The sequence below is a fragment of the Nicotiana attenuata genome, unplaced genomic scaffold (genome assembly GCF_001879085.1).
Source record: "Nicotiana attenuata strain UT unplaced genomic scaffold, NIATTr2, whole genome shotgun sequence".
NCBI classification, from domain to species: domain Eukaryota; kingdom Viridiplantae; phylum Streptophyta; class Magnoliopsida; order Solanales; family Solanaceae; genus Nicotiana; species Nicotiana attenuata.
In genome coordinates this window covers 580,040-587,924 of record NW_017670251.1, presented here as the reverse complement: position 1 = coordinate 587,924, position 7,885 = coordinate 580,040, and the positions used below count along the sequence as shown (strand labels likewise).

General features: G+C 41.5%; 1 pseudogene; it reads left to right on the top strand.

The window, feature by feature from the left end:
- Positions 1-337: 337 nt before the first annotated feature.
- LOC109236694 lies at positions 338-3,171 on the top strand (annotated as a pseudogene).
- The last annotated feature ends 4,714 nt before the right edge of the window (positions 3,172-7,885 follow it).

Below are 7,885 nucleotides of genomic sequence, written 5' to 3'. Positions count from 1 at the left end.
GAATAGGGCAGACTCCGAGCGAAGCAACGGGAAAGCGAGATATCCGTGACTGGTCGAAGGTCACGGCGGGAATCTCGGAAAGGATCAAATCAAAGGCGTTTAATTACCTAATCATGTGATTTCCTTCTGTAATTAGAGTTATACCATAATTAGGATTCCTCTACTAAATAAAGAGGAGTCCCCATCATTTGTAGGGACCGGACATTCACAGAGATATACAATATTTTCTCTTTAATCTACATTCTCTTGTTTATCAGCTTGTTGTATTTTAACTGTCCTTACATAACTAGCTCGAGGGTATTCAAGCTCGAGAGTTCTGTCCAAACACTGGTTTGCTTTATATTATTGTCAATTTCTATTATTACTCTTTGTATTTGTCAAGTTGATACTAGGTGAAATAAGGTATCCTTAAAATTTAATTGTTATTCAATTTTTAGGGTAACCATATACGTTTACCGTATTCATCTTGCTGAAGTTTACTATGGGTCTCCATCAAAATTGCTTTTGTTACCCCTTTTTGGCTTGCCGAAAGTCTGTGAATAATTTTTGCTTTTCTTGATTTTACAACTAGTTGTTAGCTGAGATTTGTGTGTACTCTTTTTGTTTTGGTTTTTTGTGAGTTTGCTGAAGCAAACAATGAAAGTTCACTTCTACAAGAATCCAGATTTATTTTATTTTTTTTTCAATTTGAGTTTCTTGTGTGCATTGCATATATAACGCTGAATTTTACACATGTCCAAATGGGATAGATAAAATAAGTATTTTGGTTGAGGAAGTGGATTGAGATTTGAGATTCAGTAGTGGGGTTTATGTTGGATTACTAGTTTCAAGTTGGTTTTTGCAATTCTTGATTAATTTTATTATGGCCCTGATGGAAAAAGGTACTGAATATTTGAGATCTGCTAGGAAATCTTTGACTCTTAGTTTGGAGGAATCTAAAGCTTTAGGTTTATCTCTTGAAAAAGATGGGCCTAGTTTAGTTGAGATTAAAAAGAGATTGCCTTCTTTGGAAGCTGCAATTAGGCCGATTCGCGCTGAAGGATGATCTTGATGCCGTTGTTGGACATATTAATCGTGCTGTTGTACCTGCTACTGCTGTTCTTAAGGTTTTTGATGTCATTCATGGGATTGAGAAGTCCTTATCCGATCCTCAATTCGACCTCCCTGGTTACCTTGGTGTGATCTAAAGGCTTAAAGAGGCATTAAGATTTTTGGGGGAGAATTTTGACATGGCAATTCAGTGGTTGGCGGACATTGTGAAGTACCTAGAGGACCATAGTGTTGCTGATGACAAGTTTATTTCGAGTTTGAACGTCGCGTTGACTTCTCTAAGGGATTTGCACAATGGGGAAGATAAGGGTCGCCTTGATGGAGGACTTCATGAGGTTACATTGGATAGATTGGAAAATGAATTTAGGCGGCTACTGACTGAAAATAATGTTCCGTTGCCAATGAGTGATCCAGCCTTGCCAGGTGAAAAAGCCTGCATTGCTCCATCTCTTCTGCCTGTGGCTGTTATACAGAAGCTAGAGGCTATACTTGGAAGATTGGTTGCCAATAACAGGCTTGAAAAGTGTGAGGCGATCTATGTTGAGGTACGGAGTTCTAATGTCAGGGCAAGTTTGGAGGCACTTAATTTAGATTACCTTGAGATTTCAGTCTCCGAGTTCAATGACGTGCAGAGCACAGAGGGCTACATTGCTTGTTGGGGTAAGCATATAGAGTTTGCTGTGAAGCATCTTTTAGAGGCCGAGTATAAACTTTGCAATGATGTCTTTGAAAGATTTGGATTGGATGTGTGGATGGGCTGTTTAGCTAAAATAGCTGCCCGGGCAGGTATTCTTGCATTCCTTCAGTTTGGAAAAACTTTTACAGAGAGTAAGAAGGATCCAGTTAAGATGTTAAAACTGTTAGATATCTTTGCATCTTTAAACAAGCTGAGATTGGATTTCAATCGTCTCTTTGGTGGAGTTGCATGTGGTAAAATCCAGAATTTGACAAGGGATCTCATCAAGAGGGTGATTGATGGTGCTAGTGAAATCTTCTGGGAACTTATGGTTCAAGTTGAATTGCAGAGGCAAATGCCACCACCTCCCGATGGTAGTGTCCTGAAACTTTTCATCTTTATCACTGACTACTGCAATAAGCTGCTTGGAGATGATTATTAGCCAATTCTCACCCAGCTAATTGGGTCATGCTTGACAAAGAAGTAAGAGAAAAGACATGGCAGCTCATCAATCAGGCAATTGTACCTGTTTATCGGAGTTAAATGCAGACCTATGGACCACTGGTTGAACAAGAAGGAAGTGCCAAATATGCAAAGTACACGCCTCAGTCTTTGGAGAAAATGCTCAACTCTCTTTTTCTTCCAAAGCCAGTAAGACATGGTAGTTTCAAAGTTCGAGCACCTAGTGCAAAGTTCAACAATGGTATAGCGGATCAGAATCAGACTGCTACTGTTAAGTTACTGTCAAACTTTTTTCCTCAAGGTAAAGTTTGACTTGAAAACGCTATAGTTATCCTCCCGTGTTCTGTCAACTTCTAAATATTAAGTGTCTGAAAGATCCAATTCACTATCATTAGTCCAGAATGGATTCGCCAGCGTATATAAGGATTAGGTTGATTCTTTTGACGCTGGAATTGCATGCATAGTTCATTGGTTAATTTGTACTGTATTGAATTCAATCTTTGACATCCAAATCCAATGGTTTCAACAGAGTCATTCAACTTGAACTGTGGTGGACATTCATCAATCCTGGCCTGGGATCCGGAAGTTTGGTCGGTATAGGACTTGTCAATTAGACCTATTCATTTCTCTAATGTATTTATTCATTCATTTATTCAGTCTAAGCAGTAATACCATCCCCTGAACTGTTCTAGCTATCTTGTACAATAGATAAGTGTAAATTCAGAAATTTAGCAACTTTTAAATGTTTCTTTATAATCTCTATGCAGATTTGTAAAAGAAAGACGATGATTGAACTCCGGAGCAGTTTGTTATTTGTGCTGTTGGATGGAAATGTTATTTTACAAGGGCATGACCATGCAATACCCTCAGCTGAGTTGATAGTTCTATTTGATTTTATTTTCTGTTTGGACTTGAGCTGACTGGCTGAGGCAAATAACTTACTATCATGCTGTAAATGGGACAATTTTATCATTATTGTTACATTAAATCTTTTTGTGATCTATAATGCTTTAAGTTCTAATCATCTAGCATAGCTAGAAAAGGAAATGGACACAAGAAACTAGAAAGGATGATGAGGAAATTAACAATGCATCTCCATTATCATGTGATTGGAAATGAAAGATAGTAAAGTCATGCATTCTTCTTTCTCTGGTCCCATGGGCAATCATATCCTCCTTGTTTACCCTAAAAATCGAGTAACAATTAAACTTATAATGTGGTTTTAAGGATACGGGATTTCACTTAATTCCAATTGATTAATTTAGAGATAAGTGATGAATTGACAAGAATATAGAATAAACATATGCTTGGATAGAGTCCTCGAACCGATAAACCCTCGAGAGTAGTAAAGTGAAAACAAGTAAAGAACAATGAATTGATTAATAATGGAGAACTGTTATATTGCTTTGATCTGAATGAATGTGAGAGTCTTTACAAAGATGGGGACCCCTCTTTATATACAAGAGAATCCTAATTGAGGTACAATTCTAGTTACGGAAGTAAACCATGATTGACACAAATAACCGCCTTGATTTGATCCGTTCCGAGATTTCCGTCGTGGACCGGTTACAGATACTTCGTGTTGCCGTTATTGCGTTACGCTCGAAGCTAATCACATCTAGTCTCGATCGCCGGGGATCTCGATCTCGATGGGTACCTCGATCTTCGAACTCAGTACCTTGTTTTCGTGCTCAGGCCTGATCTATTACGAGGCTGACCCTAGATGCAGTTCTCCGATCTCGAATTAATGGCCAGTATACAGATAGTCCCCTCGTTTCTTAGAGTGTAATGAGAAGAAACGAAATGAGTCTTCGATTTCAACCAATTATGACGTTGCCCTCGTGACGTAAGCGGCGGAGGCGACTAAAGAGTCACGTCTGCACAGTTCGCAAGGCCATTAATTAGTGCCAGTTAATGGTCGACCACAAGTGTTTTCAAACCGTCATAGCAATATTATAATTAGATCCTCTTCATAAATTTCTCAAACTTTATTTTCAAAACTTTTCTTAATCTTCAAAGCTCTCCTTCCTTCAAGTTCCTCAATTCTGCAAATTACTTACATCCCGTTGTCGTTCTTCTCCTAAAACAACAAGCTTCATCTTCTTTTTTCTCTGAACTCACATAGAAATGGCAAAAACATCTAAAACCGTTCCCCAAAAGTACAAAGCCTCTTCATCGCGGCCGGTCGGTGATAAAACGCCGGTGGATCCACGCATCGAAGAGTGCGTTCCAGGGTCATGCGACTTTCTTCTGATTTCAAAATTGAAAAACCCTCTTCGGCCCCTGGCCAATGTGAGCCCATGTCTAGATATATATGCTCAATAACCGAAGGAGATCTTGAGTAGGTGAAAAAAGACTACCATTAGGAAAACGCAGTGGTGGTGGTTCCTACCCCCGAGGAGAAGATTACTACTTACGTGAAAGGGTTTTTAAGTGTTTACACTTACAATTTCACGCTGGGTCCCATCGATCCCGTTATTATCAACTTCTGCCGCCAATAGCAAATAACTCTCGGCCAAATACATCCCTCTTTTTGGCGCATTGTTATCTTGCTTCAATTCTTCGTGAGCAAGGTCGAAGGGATGCCATTTACCCTCGACCACCTCATGAGACTATATAGCCCCCGTCTCTATCGGTGCGGATTAATAAGGCTCCATTGCCGAGCCACAAAGGTGTTGTTCTCGAGTACAGACGAGGACAAGGATCGAGGATGGATGGGTAGGTTTGTCTGAGTGAGGACCTCCGATGTAATCCCGGCTGAGAAAATGTCATTCCCCGAGGAATGGAACATGAAGCGTAACTAAACCCATCAAAATCATATGTTGAATTGCTTTGTTTCTTTTATCTTCCTTCACCCACTTCTTCTCTCACCCATGTCTTTTCTTATGATGTAGCAGTTCCTTGGCTGCCCGGTACAATCCCAAACCACAAAAGTTGGGTTCGGAAGCTGGCTTCGACTTCCACATATGTTGAGCGCTCGTGGCGCAATTTAGCGAAGGGCCGTTAGGAGGCCAAAAATCATGGTATGCTTATCCTATACGCTTTTGTTGCCTTTTTCTGAAACATTTCTTTTCATTTATACTTGATTCCCTTTTATACAGGTCTCGGGGATGTTTCTGAAATAAGGCTGGCCCCGCCTGAGGAAGAGGAGGCTCCGAAACCGGCTAAGGATAAGAAGAGGAGAAGGGTCTCTCCTTCAGATACCCCGAAGCCTAAGAAAAGCAGGGCTCGCAAGTCGAAGGATGACTCCGCCCTTCTGTCTGCTGACGTAGCCCAAAAACTACGAGATGAAGAAAAGGAGGGAGAAGAGGATGGCACCTTCAAACTAGTGGCTCGAATGAAGAGCGCCGAGGTCCCAAAGTCCGTTGAGCCGGCTACAATCGAAGACGTTCAGCCTCGGGCTGAGGAGGGCTTGGAAGATGCCCCGAGCGGAGTCTCCGAATCATCGGAGGCTAAATATGTCTCCCATCATGATGAACAACCAGCGGGTGTGCCTGAAGGTTCCGGTTTCGAGGCCCTTCGGGAAGGATAGAGCGCCCCAAATGTTGTGTTTGGGGCAATCAATATTGATGACTCGCTGTCTCTCCCTTCATTTTCTGCGAGGCAAATTCGGGAGTCCTGGGATTTGGAGACTCCTGATGTGGGAACAGCCCACGAAGGGGATGACTTATTTTGTGGCTGCTTCACGGGGGTCGAAGATGTTTCTGACCTGGATGCATCGATCATTTTCGTTGAAGCTTAGCAACTCCTAAAGCAGGTTGATTTCAACTCTAGTTATTAGGCGTATGCTGGTTTTTATTTCCTTTGGTCTGATTTCCTTCCTTTCTCCATAGGCTATGACGCTTGATCGGGAAGCATTTTCTAAATCCCAAGCTGAGCTGAACGGGTGTGAGGCTGATCTCAAAAGGCTCACCTAGGAGAGAGATGCCCTCAAACTCCTCTATGTGCAAAAAGAAGAGGAGATCAGGGACCTTCAAGTTGAATTGGCAAGAGCTCATACAGAACAAAGCTATCTCATCGAGCAGGTAACGTACATTATTGGGAGCTTGACATATCAATTTTATATTTGGCGACTAACATTTAGACCCTACAGGTTCAGCAGAAGGCCGAAAAGATTAAGCGGCTTTGTGAGGAGGCTGAGGTGAAAGAGGCAGAGTTTGGGGTGGAAGCAAAACATGGACCGCCTCGCCTCGGAGAAAGATACAGCTCGAGCTCAGCTATCTTTGGTTGAACGTCAACTCCAAAGCGTGAAGGAGGAGAGCTTTGCCCGAGCCATGAAAATTGAAGAGCTTGAGACTCGATTGGCCGCTGAGCTTGCAAAAGCCACATCTGAGGCAGAAAAAGTAAAGGCCGAGGCAGAGGCGATAGTGTCCGTCTACCGAGCCGATGCTGCTGAGGTTCGATTATCCTGCGTTGACGGTTATGCTAAGTGCCAATCTCGGAGAGAGACTCTCGAAGAGATTTATGCTCGTGGTTTTGACCTCACAGCCGACATCAAGAATGCGAAAGTGTTAGAGGCCGAAGCCGAAGCTTTGCTCTCTGATGATGATGACTCCGGGGGCGCAAGTAGATCCGAGAGCGGAGAAGATGAAGATGAAGCTCCCGGGGAAGATTAGGCACTTAGAACTTTTTTCTTCTTTTTGGATTTTTGTGTATGACCCTGAGTGGTCTTTGTAAATACTCTCATATATATGAAAGTTCCTTTTTCTTTCCGATTTGTCTCTGACTTTTGTTTTGTGAAAACTTTGTTCGAATTTTCGCCTTATGATAATTCTCATATACGTTGTTGCCTTGTGAAATTTTTTATTTTTATTTATTTGTGAATCCGAAACTTGATCGGAGTTGGACTAATATAGTCTTTTTCATCGAGTGAGTAATTGCTCGAACTCGAAGTAGGAAAACCCTTAAGTTTTTTGGTTAGGCGAGGGCGGGTCCTCGAGCTCAACAATGTAATGGCCCTTAGGCTCTTGAATCGGGCCGATATGGCCTCGAAAGAGTGGCTTTTCCCCTTTTTCGGCTTAATAAAAATTTGCTATGTCTTAGCATGATATAGATTTGTACTCATTAGTGTTATCGAAAAACTTTTTATGCCTTAGCATAAGTTTGTTCGATTTGGTACCTCTTAAGGTTTTTGAGGGTTGATGTTATCAAAATCCTATGTAAATTTGCCGAGGGTAGCCCCTTTTTAACCGGTTTTATGAACATGTTTGAAGGCCTGTTTAATTACGGAATTCGGACGTCTCCGAACCGTGATAGTTTGGCCATAGCCTTTAACTTCATATTTGCCCATTTGGCTAGTTTCTCGATTATACTTCAAACTTGTTCAAAGTATCAGTCCCCGAGTGGGGTGGCCGTGACCTATAAAATTGAGGATTGCCTTTTTATGGTCTTAAGATTAACAATTTGAGCATGTCAATTTTTGGACGACAGTCCCCGAGTACAGGGTTAATTACTCGAGCTTTAGTTGCAATTGGCTCTTGAGCTGATTTCCGTGAAATGTCGTAAGTACGAAATTGTAAAGTAGAAATCTCACTAAGTCATGGAACATCTGATAAGGAAAAAGTACTTCTTTCAATATATCACTCATGCATACATGTTTTGTCATTAGGGCTCGGGCAATCTACATGGGCACGGTTCGTTTGACCGTTTGACCCTTTACAAAATTTTCCTATCGAGACCGTGTTGATACGAAGCATC